Genomic DNA, 12,973 nt, shown 5'->3' with positions numbered 1-12,973 from the left:
ACATTCAAACATATACTAGTCATTTAACAAAGTCTACGCGATATATCATATTATAGGCAACTTTCTAGAACAAGACGTTTCTGTGGTAATAATGTTTTGGGTGCCGTCATACTAGTGTTAATGCATCATATCTCATCAGAACTTCATAGTTAAGCGTACTTGGGCTAGAGTAGTACTAGGATAGGTGACCTCTCAGGAAGTCCTAGAGTTGCACCCTCCCCCTTAAAAATATCCGCATTGGGACAGGGCAATATTGCCCTCTCCACCTGGGTTCGAATCATGCTTACATGTCGGATGTTTGTACACATCGTATGTTGACTATTCTGAGTTGCCATGAGTGTGACGCAACGATTGTAAAAATATCAGTTATACAAAATGTAAATTATGTAATATAAACTGCTTCTTCCGTGGGACCCTCCCCTTTTAAAAAAAAATTATTTTGGTAGAATGAGACTTCTCCATGGTAATAATATTCTAACTACTATAGACTAGAAGAGAAGACAAAATATAGAGTATACAACTTATTCAGTATGTAAGGGATTGCGCTTCTTGTTTTATCGTTCACTAGCTTAACCGATTCTAAAGTTCATTTGCCTCTCAATCTTGCGCTTTGTTAATCTCTCACATATTCTTCATACGATCTGGATTTATACAATGGTGGATGAATTTCATCTATTAGCTGTGTAGTGGGAAATACTAAAGAATCCATGGAAGGCCCATTTGATGCTGCAATTGAAATCCTTGTTCTCTCCGCGTTGACGGCTGAAATCCTTGTTCTCTCCGCATTGACGGCTGCTCGGTGCTCCATGCTCTTGTATCTCCCATTGCTTAAAATCTGTTGGCCAAAATAGAAAAAAAGAAGCTACCAAAATTAATAATCTGAGGTCCCCATCATTATACAAATTTCAAGAATACAAAAAATGATTCTCACCTCCAATGATCACCAACGTTCAAAATGAAGTCATTGGGAGAGGGCTCAATGGCCACCCAATGCCTCTCATGCATCACTTGTAGACCCCCAATGTCGTTTTGCAATAAAATAGTGAGACCTCCATGATCAGAATGGTGTGAAATGCCCATGGTTTGGTCTGGATCTAGACACAGTGGATACAAGTTCAGCACACCAAATTGAAAATTGTGTTTGAAGACCGTTTGTACGTAATCTAAATTCAGTCCCAAGCTTTCAGATATTGCTCCAATCAATTTCAGAACCAATTTCCTGGTTTCTTTGAAGTATCGTTGTACAACCTCTCTGCAGTCACAAACCAGATTATATTTAGTGACGAGATCATTGAAAATTAATGAAATAGATACAGTGTTGGATCGAAAACATGCCTTTAAATTGGCGGATTATCTGTTGTGTACAATTCGGGATGAGAAAAATGCTTCAAATAGCCTCTCGAATTGAAACTTTTCTCTCCTTCAGCATAGAATCTATGCCATATCTTAGAGGATTCAACACACATTTGGTCTCATATTTCATCTTGTCTTCTAGCAGAAGGGAGTAGAATTGATGAGCTACATCCAACGTACTGGAAATCACATTTTCCTTAATACCATGATTAACTACGTGCTATGAGGGAAACTTATTAGCATGGCTTCCCCTTAGAAAATATTCTAAAAGATAAATGATGAGGGGCTGGGGAAATCATCAACCCTATGTGTGTGTTCTATAATAGTGGTGCCCATTTTAGATTCAATTATTGTATCCATGAATGTGTTGTGTAATGTTTATGGTGCATTTTGCAGTCTGATTGCGATGAGAAATTAAAAGGAATGTGAAATTGAGTTATATATGGAATTTATAGTTTTGAGTCAATCCAATGTTGAAGCAATATTTTTTAAATCAACACTTTATATTATAAAAAAAATTAAAATTACATTGTCGTAATAGTTAGCTATAAGAGAATTTTTCTTTTCCTCATTTTGAATTCCCAAGCATTCAAAATACCAAATTTTTTTGTATGCACTGCATGGCCCCAAAAATGAACATTACAACTAAATTCGGATAGAAGTAGTGAATACGAAAGCCCATATTATTGTGTTGTCCAAAAACAGAGCTAGACATACATAACAAAAAGACTAAAAGAATTGATAGACAAAATCGATCATTTAGAGTTAGAAGATGACATAGTAGTTGGATCTCTAACACTCGATCTCAGAGGTTCAAAATTATCAAATTCACAATGTAAGTGTCCCTCCACATGGGAAAGCCTTGCATCCAATTTGTCCAATGTGAATTGTTGGTTTCTGAACATTCTCTTACTGTCTTCCAGGGTGGTAAAGAGAATGTACCTTTCAATGTACTTTCCTTTGAAAACCAACCATAGCATACTTTTCATTTGTCAATGTAAATCCATTGAGTTCAAACACTGCTTCTCCATAATTTCAAAATGAGAGTGGGGTTGCCTCTCCACCATAACTTGACTTTCCAACTTGTGTATTTCCATTATTGTCACTAGTGACACTACAATAAAATACCTGGTAGCATAATATTGAGTCGATAATCTCTTAACGCACTCTCTATGGACTGCTACCTCCCCCTGCCCCTGTCTGACAATGCATGTGCTTCTTGGGTGACATGGCAACAGTTGAGGAGGTGCGCTAGTGGCAACTCTTGAATCTTCCTCTACCTACAAAGAAACACGAAAGAACACCAAATGAAAACTCCCATGATCTTAAACATCATCCCATAACATCATCACCTACAATCATAACACAGACCACACGATAAGAGGGTGTAGCACAGACCATGCATTGAGAGGGATTCACTAGTGATTGCCGCACATATGCAGAAACCTCAGCCACATAACACCCACTCCCAAGAATCATTAATCATAAACAAAACCATGAGATTCTCGATGACCACATATCATAGAGAACCCTTAGAGGTAAAAATAACCAAAAGCAAGAAGACATTCAGAGAGAAGCACTAGATACTCAAAGAAAAACATAGACATGTGAATTTTAAGATAGTTACAACTAGACCTCTGTTGGATTTTCACACTCACATCATTGGGAATCGATCATGTGGACTAACCAACACTCTGGGATCCACCCTGTGACCACTCATAAAGGTAATGATATTGGTTTGGAAGTTTATTAAAGTCTGCAGGTTTTTGTGTAATGGAAAATATCAACATGGTATAAGAACCTTAGCCCAAGTTCGATTCCCCAATTTTCATTTCAGGGAGGGTGATGGATTTTCACACTCACATCGTTGGGAATTGATCATGTGGACTAAATGCCACTTTGGGATCCACCCTCGGACCTCTCATTAAGGTAATGATAATGGCTTGGAAGTTTACTAATTCCTGTGGGTTTTGGTGTAATGGAAAACCCCAACGACATCAACTAAATTTCTTTAAACCTACTCAAAACCATGCGAGTTTCGATGTAATGGAAAAACTCAACAACATAAACTAAATTTATTTAGAACTACTCAAAACAAGAGGCACAAACTAGTGAATGAGTCCCCACCTCTCAGAAAAATTTCCAAAATTTAGAGACTTGTGTCCATAGCAAAAATACAAGTAGCAAAGAAAGAGAAAGTGAAAGGATGAGATAACATGCGCAACTTCAACAGGGTTCGAAGATGGGGTGCTCCTCAGACCATTCAACATTAGGAGAAAAATCCTTGAGCTTGCCTTCACATGCCCAAATTTACAACTCTCACACTAGCTCATGGTTAGGAAACTAGCGAACAAGATCCTCTCAATAATTAATAAATAGATGACATGGATTTTAACTATATTTATGCTGTAAGGCTTTTCCCTATGGGAAAAACTTCCCTCTATGCCACCGTGTCCTATCTTTCACCATCAATCTGATGTGTTAGACGATTAAAAAAAATTGTTTCATTGGATCATTAAAAGCCGCAGAAAACACCGTAGAGAACACTTCGTTGGAATTTGGTTACGAATTTGGTTAGGGTAAACACGAAGCTAGAATTGCAGTTGAAGTTGGTTGCTCAGCTAGAAATTCGTTAATCAATGTGAGACCTTAGCCGCCTCATCAGAGAGCTTCTTCATCTCCCACTTCTTCTGCTCCATCACCATCTTCAACTGGAGTTGCACCATTTCCACCAAAATCTAGATCACATGTTTATGCTCCTGCCTCATTTTTTAGTGCAAACAACATGAATGGGCCTCCATCGACTTTTGGATCGTCTCCTCTTATCCCCAAGAATTGGGGGAATGGTTATATTGGTGGATATGAATCCCTTATGATTTTTTATTTTCTCAATTTCTTCGTTGATCATTCCATTATGTTAATTTTGGGTTAATTTTGGGGTTATCCTCTTCTATGTGGTGGATGCCACAGAGTCTATACAATAAAGGGGCAAGAAAACTCATTGTAATAATAAGCCTTGTTGTGGTCTCACTCGAGTGAAGGCATATAATGGTGGATGTCTAGAAACTACAAATCAGTTGGCAGTGGCATTTAATGATGGTCTAAGGTTGCTCATCAATCAGCAGAATAAAAAATTACACTGAGCAACGATCCTGCTTGCTAACGCTTATGATCTAAGGTTTCTCATCAATAAACAGAATAACAAATTAGACTGAGCAACAATCGTGCTTGCTAATGCTTCTGATTTTGTATTAAATTTAATTCTTACAGTAAAATTTAAATATATTTGAAAAACCGGAGCAAATCTCAAAAACATTATAGGCGTGGATTGGCTTGTGAATTGACTAAATGCAATATGGGACGTGGCTTTGGTTGTAGGTTTTAAAAACACAACATCTACATGCTGTGGAGCAGGGACATTTAATGTAAGGACCTGCAGTCCTTGACTCGCCCACTGGGTGAAGTGTGACCATAGATGAAGGCTGAACGAACGCTCCGGCTTGAAGTGCGACTGCGGTTGGACGAAGTGCAAGCTCCCTTGATATGCGACGGTGTATTATGCACATAATAGAAGGAGGGAGAGCATGTATATATGCGTGGAGCATGAATTAGGAGTTATGGAGTCCGACCAACGATTGTGTGAAGCCGACGGAGGGTGAACACATGTGGAGGAAGGCCGACTTGATGTTTAGGTGGCTTTTGCGATGAAGTGAGGGCATTGGGTGAGTCGGTTGGGCAGCCTAGACTTCGCCCTACTGTTACAGGGAAAAGTGTCTATATAGAACTGCTCTGTCCCACTAAGGTGTGACAGCTGCCTTAGAAACAAATAGAGAAAAGCTACTTTCGTTTTTCCTTTATGAATTATAGATAGAGAGGAACAGAAAGACCAACCTTTGTCTTGCGCTAATCTCTTGATTTGATTCCTCTCTTCTTTGATAGTCTTCAGCTACCTGCTCCCTTGCATGCCCAGCTTCACAAAGTACCTGTAAGATCACAGAAGCATAGCACTATACAAAGACATGGATCTATAATCACAAACAATCTAGGATCAGATGTAAATTGACCATACAAATGTAGCAAGCATCAATGACACAAAAGCATGGAGGAAAACTTGAATAGCTTTTATTGATAAACAAGAAAAGAGCCGTGAGGAGTTACAACCAGTTGTTCTGACCCAGCATCAACCTCCCAGCAAAGAAGCCCCTCTTCACCTCAAACAAAGCTTAGATCACCCAACAATCTGATGTTTGTCTCAAGAAACCAACAACAATTCCTTACAATATGCAAAATTCCAGCCTCCGGATCTCTGGGATGAGGGATCCATATATAGATGTTTGTAATGGAGATGAGTCAACTCATGATTTGATTAGTGTCTTCCCTCTGATAGTTCTTGCTTCCACTTGGAGATTGATGGTCTCTTACTCATCCTTGGTCGAATTCAGTGAGGCAAGTGTCACAGGAGAAGATTTTGGAAGCTTCCATTGCCTATCCACCTCGCGGAATGACACTGCCATTTTTCATTTCTCGCCCATCGCACCCCACAGAAGGGATTTTTGAAATTCAACGCACCCACACAGTGTATTTAGGTGAGATGCAATGCACTTAGCCAGTGGAGCAGCTGAAATGATCCTGTTTTAACCAATTCTGAGCAGTTTTTCATGGAGAACTTCTGGGAGAAGTTTTAATCTGTTGACCTTGTTCCTTTAGGGGTTAGAACAACACTTTTAGGGACTTAGGAGCCCTTGGTTTATGGACATTTCATGCTTGGGGTTGTAGGGCCCAAAAATGTCTATAACAGTTGCCCCCTAAAGCATGAGGTCGTTAATCTTTTGATGTCGGGTGAAATGTTTTATTATGAGGATCCGAAGTTCTTTCAATGCTGGGAGGAGACCTGTAATAAGATACAATACAATACATTATCTTCATAATATTTTCATGATCTAGCTGAGGCGGGCATTCCCATGCTCAGCTTTATAAATTCATTTTCATGTACATAGGACAGACAATCGTCTGAGTGTAGACTGATGATTCTGATAGAGCCATCATACTTTTGATTGGATGATTATCTGTGCAGCAATGATGTACATTTGATGTCTTTATTTCCCTGAATATATATTGCAGCCCGGATGGATGAAACTAGATCCGGGGTCTTCAATCTCGTTCTTCACTCGAAGTACAAGTCCATCCATGTGAGAAATGTTCTGAAGTCGAACATGGAAAGACATCGCTTGATTACCAGCCAATGATGTAAATTGTTAACAAGCGCGAGAGGAATCACCGATAATGATAATGACCCTCAAGGTACTGCAGTACAATTCACGTGGTGTGAATAAAGGAATTGGCGTCGAACACCACGCAAAATCTTTCGGTCGAAGGCCATTGATGTAAACCTGTCGCCGGAAGTGAGAAACTTGCCATTGAGGCATGCAAGCTTCAAAGTACTGAATGGGGTGTTCCTAGATCAACTTCTTGGATAATGAGCTGATGTCGACAAGAAGTGATCCGTCACAGGAGGGCCTTAATGAATCCCACATCAATGACATGGAATGGAGCAAATGATTTTAATGGAGGTGAAAACGATCTGGTGATATAAGGTTCAGGGTGGCGGTTATGAAAGAATGGAGTGTGAATGTATGGTAGTGGGTGAGACACAGGTGAATTCTCTGAATGACCTCTCTTGAACATATCGGCGACACTGATGTGATGGATTGGTAGCATTAACCCCAAATGTGGATTGTATGATGGGACCATGGTGATGTGACCGATGAATGAAACAACCCAACCCGACTCGGACATGGAGTGGAAGTGTCATGTTCAAGAGCAACTTGCTACCAACAAAGTTTCTTCAAGTTTTCTTCTCAATTTTCCCTAGTCATTGCTGACCAGTACCTCTTTATTTTTGTCAAGCTTGAGGAGGATAACATATGCTTGTTCTATAATTTTCCCTTCGGGCAAACCCATCGCTATGTTTTAACGAGCCTAGCGATAGTGAAACTCGTTCTCGTCTATAGACAAGTTTGTCGCTATTAAAATTTTAAAGAGTTTAACGACAAAGATAACTCGGTCCTTTTCATTTTTAGAGAGTCTGAAAAGGAACGTAAAGGTAACTCCAAAATTCCTTTTTCGTCATCTAATCCCTTAAGTCCGAAAAACTATAAAACAATACAAAAGGGATGAATTTTCGATACTTTTAACGAGCCGAACAAAACAAGCGCTCGATCTTTTTGTGTAATAATCTCTCAGGTCCAAAAAGATTAAAATTTAAAGGAGGGATAGCACTTCCGATCCCTTTAACGAGCTGAAGAGGCCAATGGCTCGGCAATCTTTTCATATTTTACGAGTCAATTGAAAAGAGCTTAAAGGAGACTTGTCTTTTGAGGAATGAGTGATAAAATTGGGTAGCAGCTGATTCCAAGTAAGGTTTGGAATTTTCCAATCATGGCAGTGTTACAAGGATGGCTAGTGAGATCACTCTTCGCAGCTGTTCCTCAAAATGGGTAAACAATCAAATGGAGGTGAATGATCGGCCAATGTAAAAGTGGAGGTGACGGTGCAAACACGACCAAGGCTTTAATGGCTGAAGTACTACATTCATGATGGTTATTTTCCGAGGAATAGTTCATTTTTAATGAGTTTAAACGCGGGGGAAAACATTTGCTCATGGCTTAGAACTATGCGCTAAAACTGCTCGATGCAGGTTTATTTTTTAACGAGCTTGAACCCTGCAGTAACACTGCGGCGGGTTTATTTTTTAACAAGCTTGAACCTTGCAGTAACACTGCTCGTGGCTAGGTTTATATTTTAATGAGCTTGAACTTTGCGGAAACATTGCTCGTGATAAGTTTGCATGCCCCCAGCATAATAACGCAAATCGAGGTGCATGCCCCCCAAGCTTCATCGCATTCATCTCGGTGGTTGGAATGAAGGTTTACCTTCGAGATCTTCAAAAGACTCAACTTTGATTTTACGAGATCATAGTCAAAGACTCGATTTGGAAAGGGAGTTGTTTCATTTTTTAATGAGGTTGACACTAGAAATGAACTATCCTCAGGACTCCTTGTTTCATTTTTTAACGAGGTCGACATGAGATAAGAACCGTCCTCGGAATCCACCATATTTATAGTATTTGATAGAGAATCAAAAACTGAAGGATGATTAAGGTTGCTGGAATAATCTTCGTGGTAATTTGGAAGACAGGAGTGATGGTGGTAATCTTCCCACGGTGCCTCTCCTACCATTGAATGAATGATTTCTTCGTCTGTTGAATGTACATGCGACGAAGGATTTGAAGAAGTGCCATATTCCTTAGACCTATCTATCCAAACACTCGATGAGCGCTGATTTGGGTTTGCCACCCAGGCCAAGAAAATTGATTGCTACAATATTTCTATTAGGGCGATGATCCATGCTGACAAAATGTTTAGGAATCTTCCTAATCCATTAGATATAGAAGATTTCATATTGCAGGTTTCCACTGTGGCCACTTCCGCCAAATTACTCGGAGGCGGTAGGGCAAAAGTACCCATTAAGGCAGGGTCTTTTAGGAGTCCTACTCCAATATTTTGAAGCGAATGATTGCTTCCATGGATCATTGGAATGCTTCCCGTAACTTGTGAACTGTTGGGGAGAAATGTTTGTTGGTCGACGATTGTAATTCCTCCTTGGAAGGGAAATGCAATCTTCCTGAGGTAGGTCAACACAACTGCGGCCATGGCATATATCCAAGGCCTTCCCAGTAGGATGTTGTAATCGAGGTTTTCGTCGATTACTTCAACATCAATTTCTACTGTTTTGCCCCCTAGTTCAACTTGCAAGTTACTTAAAATCCCGTATGGAGTGTATGATCGTCCATCAAATGCTTTTAACGTCGTTGATGATCTCGACAAGGGTGGTGAGCCTAAATTTTTCCAGCAACTCATCGACATAATACATGTAGATGCCCCCTCATCAACAATTGCTTGATGAACAGTTTTGTTGAGGGCTTTCACTTGAATAAGGAAAGCTAGTTGAGCTGGTAACTGAGGGTCATATCCTTTATGATCAAAGGCCACAAGATTGGAATCCATTGGGTCAATCCCACCTATTGTTGATAATAGATCCTGCTTTTGGGAGTGGAAATTTTTTGGTACCTCAAGTGTCGACATAGCAGACGGCGATTGGGCCAGGTCCTCTACTATATTATAATTCTGTGCTACTTTGGCACGAGGATTAAATGTCGATTTGTGTACTACTCCCTTTGGCGGATTTATCATTGGCTCAGGAATGATGGGTGACACAACTTTGGTCAAAGTTGTTGTCGAACTACTGGGTTGTTCATTAGCCTTGTTATTCGACAGTTGTGGATTCCCGTAATCTTTATTCCTTGTCAAAGCATCATTTTGCTGCTTTGAGATAGACAACATAAGCACTTGGGATCGGGAAGCATTTTGATTAGCAACCAGTTTGGTTCTCGGTTTGGAAATGGATCAGTCAATACTGCTGAGGTTTTTGAACTCTTAAAGAGTTTCTTAACTTCAGCTTTATGTGGACAATCTCTCGTCCGATGATCATCATCACATATATGACATCCTGCAGGGGGTTTCCTTTGCCCATAAGGGTTTGTAGAAGGTTTTTCAGGAGATGACTCATCCTGCTTCTTTTTTCTCCCTTTCTTTTTCTTCTTGCCCCCTGGTTGCTTCAGTTGTTTGCCCTTGTCGGTCGACACGGCATTTACTTCTGAGGCAAGAAGTTCCTCTTTTGCATTTTGACCGGAAATCTTACAGGCCTTTTTAGATGTAGCCTTTGTCGATTTTGTGTCTGTTGCACCAATCACGCCATCGCCGGCATGAGAGTCATTGTTTGATTTAGGAGGAGGAGGAACTGAGAATTCCAGTCTAGGAGCATCAGGTATTTTGTCATAGAGCGTGCTAGACTGAGTGTAAATCAATTCCAAGTATTGCGCACGAGCGATAACCTGCTCTTCGGTGACGACTCCCCCTTTTGCCACATCTTCCGTGATGGAAGGCAATAATGACTTAATAAACCATTCAACTAAAAGCTGATCGGGAACATACGTTTTCACCATTCTACGACGACGTCGCCACTCATGTATATGATGAGATATGTGAGTGGCTGTTGTTTGTTTGAAATTGGTAAGAAGTTCTGTTCCCGTTTCGTACCTTATCAGTAACTGAAAATGGGTTAAAAAGGTTGTGGCTAAGGTACTGAAGTTGTCGAACGAAGCTCTAGGCAATTCGATGTACCATTTTGCCGTTGGACCCGTTAACGTCCTCTGAAAGAGGCGAAGTCTTATCGAATCATCATTTAGGGTGTTTGATGAACACCATAGATGAAAGGTCACCACATGATTCGATGGATCTTCACCCGGATTTCCATTAAATTTAGGAATATCTGATGGAAGTTTATGCGGAATCGCTGGCCACCAAGGGGCGTAAGCGATTGGATCGTTTGTTAACCGATTTAAATCAGGTAACTCTAAAGTTGCCACAAAGGGTAACTGCTGATTCAGGTTAGGTGAAGCATACCCAGGATAAGATGGGATTGCCTGAGTAGTTGGTCTTTGCATACCGGCATAACGCATTTGATGCTGGTAACTTTGGTAAGGTTGGTGGGCATGACCATTATAAAATGGTTGATTTTGACCGTTTTGAATATACGGCTGTCCACTATTTGCAAAGATTTGTTGCTCAGAACCTTGGTATACTTCTTGGAATTGCGGTTGTTGGTATTGTACTAGCCATGGTTGTGAAGCCATGTGCTGTTGACCAATACTAATAGTTTGACCAAGATGAGGGGTAATTGTACTCGTTTGAACCTGTGTCATTCCACCAGTCGGCGATTGTGGTTGAGTCGCAAGGTCAAGGGGTTGTTGCATTACAACCTGAGAAACCTGAGGTTGTCATAGAACAGGCAGCGCTTGAACTTGCGACACCGTCACAATAGCTGGCGTAGTTGGTATATTTGACATAGGTAAGCATTGTTGCATAGAATATACACCTCTTAGTTGTTGAGGTAGTATCGGTACCCAACCGCTTGAGGTAATTCCAGTATAACCTGAATGTTGTTGTGAACTCCCGTATGGATATCCTCCCGGAGGGGATAATGAAAGGGTATACTGCCCCCCATACGGTGGTAATCCAAAACTCAAGGGAATGGTTTTCCCTTGAGGGCCAGACTACCCAAATTGACCTCCAGATGGATCAATTTGTTAAGACTCAACATAAGAGTTTCCGGATATTATTCCGAATGAACAAACAGGAACAGACCATACTGTCGAAATGGCCACTAAGTGGGCTCCTTCTAGCGGTTGAGAGCTAGTCGGGATAGATGGTATATCGGCGAACATTGTTGGAGTGATAGCAGGGAGTTCTGTCGTCGCTATGTCAAACAACACAGTCCTAGATGTTGACGGTTGTTCAGACATTTCTAGTCTATCCAAAAGATTACCTAGTGATTCTACAGGAGCTTCCGCTGCCGGTAGACTAACTTATGATGAAGAAGGATATAGATTGATCCCGACTCCAAATTGCGATGGAGTACTAGTTGGAGGATCTTCCACAATCTCTTCTATGGCAATCAAACCAGGTGGAAGGGGAAGACCGTCAGGTCCGTATAATATTTCTGGTGCTGAAGAAGGTATGGAATCGGCAGCGACAGATGTTTGAAGAGCAAGACTCTTCGAACTGGTTGTAGATGGAACTGGTTCGGTAACGCAAGTGTTTACTCTCAGACTAGGATCAGTACTATTGTCCTTTTGTGGCTGCTGAACTTCTTCTGTAGAGGCAGGGATTCCAAAATTTTTTGGAGTAACTGGAGTCTCTGATGTTGTTGGAACACTTGTTCTAACTTTAATAGGAGATTTGGAACCGGTTAAACGAGTTCGCTTTGTCGGTACTAGCTTCAATTCCAGAGACAAAGACGGTTGACTCGTAAGCCTCCGCGAACGACAGGGTTTTAATTGACTTTCTTCCACGATTGCGGATTACTCAATCAACTAAAATAAAGGGGAAGTATGTTTCCGAATTAAATGAATTTTAGACGCTTTGACACAACTTGTTTTTTCAATTTTTAAGAGTCGAGAAAAAACAAAAGATGACTCTAGTCTCCTTCGATTTTTAATGAGCCTGAAGTGACAAGTGCTCAGATGGACCTTTTCCGTTAAGGAGTCTGAAAAGGAATGAAAGGGAATGCTCTGGAAATCTAGGTAGAGGGATTACCAAACCAATCACAAAACTACAGAATACTTTTTACGGTACGACAATCAATCTTCCCGAATGTTGTGTTCAGTGCATTGCGATCGATAGGGCGACAGACACGGCTTCCTATGGATAAAGGATTAAGCCTATTGGGGTCTCCCAAAATATACTCGATGGTACGTGGGAGCACAAGTCCGTACTGGCACTTATTGTCTCAAAGTGGAGGAATCACCCAACCATCAATGAGAACAACAGTTGCCAGGCTTTACGACGCCGGAATACGTCTCTAGCCTAGACTTCTAAATGTTGTGCGTTAAGTTCCAAAGCGTTGTTAGATTCATTGAATTTATTTTAAGTTGATCTTGTTTATGAAGTTTGCCTTTCAGGTTCACCGTGAGATGTAGATGTAATTCCTAAAATGCAAT

The 12,973-nt window shown here is 40.6% G+C and overlaps 1 pseudogene; it reads right to left on the bottom strand.

Moving 5' to 3' along the window:
- Window positions 1–613: 613 nt before the first annotated feature.
- LOC149234583 (2-oxoglutarate-dependent dioxygenase 19-like) overlaps window positions 614–12,973 on the bottom strand; it is a 139,674-nt pseudogene continuing 127,314 nt past the window's right edge.

Source organism: Pinus tabuliformis, chromosome 8, assembly GCF_031772625.1.
Source record: "Pinus tabuliformis cultivar Carrire ecotype Pingquan chromosome 8, CPIR1, whole genome shotgun sequence".
Lineage (NCBI taxonomy): Eukaryota > Viridiplantae > Streptophyta > Pinopsida > Pinales > Pinaceae > Pinus > Pinus tabuliformis.
Note: the sequence above shows the minus strand (reverse complement) of the source record. Positions and strands in the feature narration are given on the sequence as shown.